Source organism: Lithobates pipiens, unplaced genomic scaffold, assembly GCF_037356315.1.
Source record: "Lithobates pipiens isolate NorthernLeopardFrog02 unplaced genomic scaffold, aLitPip1_a1.2 Scaffold_146, whole genome shotgun sequence".
Lineage (NCBI taxonomy): Eukaryota > Metazoa > Chordata > Amphibia > Anura > Ranidae > Lithobates > Lithobates pipiens.
Genome location: NW_027507735.1, coordinates 177,717 through 178,709, shown reverse-complemented (window position 1 = coordinate 178,709; position 993 = coordinate 177,717).

Below are 993 nucleotides of genomic sequence, written 5' to 3'. Positions count from 1 at the left end.
AAGACTCCGATCATATATGGTACCCCAAAGACTCCGATCATATATGATACCCCAAAGACTCTGATCATATATGGTACCCCCAAAGACTCCGATCCTATATGGTACCCCAAAGACTCCGATCATATATGATACCCCAAAGACTCCGATCATACATGGTACCCCCAAAGACTCCGATCCTATATGGTACCCCCAAAGACTCCAATCATATATGATACCCCAAAGACTCCGATCCTATATGGTACCCCAAAGACTCCGATCATATATGATACCCCAAAGACTCCAATCATATATGATACCCCAAAGACTCTGATCATATATGGTACCCCCAAAGACTCCGATCATATATGATACCCCAAAGACTCCAATCATATATGATACCCCAAAGACTCCGATCCTATATGGTACCCCAAAGACTCCGATCATATATGATACCCCAAAGACTCCGATCATACATGGTACCCCCAAAGACTCTGATCATATATGGTACCCCCAAAGACTCCGATCATATATGGTACCCCAAAGTCTCCGATCATATATGATACCCCAAAGACTCCGATCATATATGGTACCCCAAAGACTCCGATCATATATGATACCCCAAAGACTCCGATCATATATGATACCCCAAAGACTCCGATCATATATGGTACCCCCAAAGACTCCGATCATATATGATACCCCAAAGACTCCGATCATATATGGTACCCCAAAGACTCCGATCATATATGATACCCCAAAGACTCCGATCATATATGATACCCCAAAGACTCCAATCATATATGGTACCCCCAAAGACTCCGATCCTATATGGTACCCCCAAAGACTCCGATCATATATGGTACCCCAAAGACTCCGATCATATATGATACCCCAAAGACTCCGATCATATATGATACCCCAAAGACTCCGATCATATATGGTACCCCCAAAGACTCCGATCATATATGATACCCCAAAGACTCCGATCATATATGGTACCCCAAAGACTCCGAT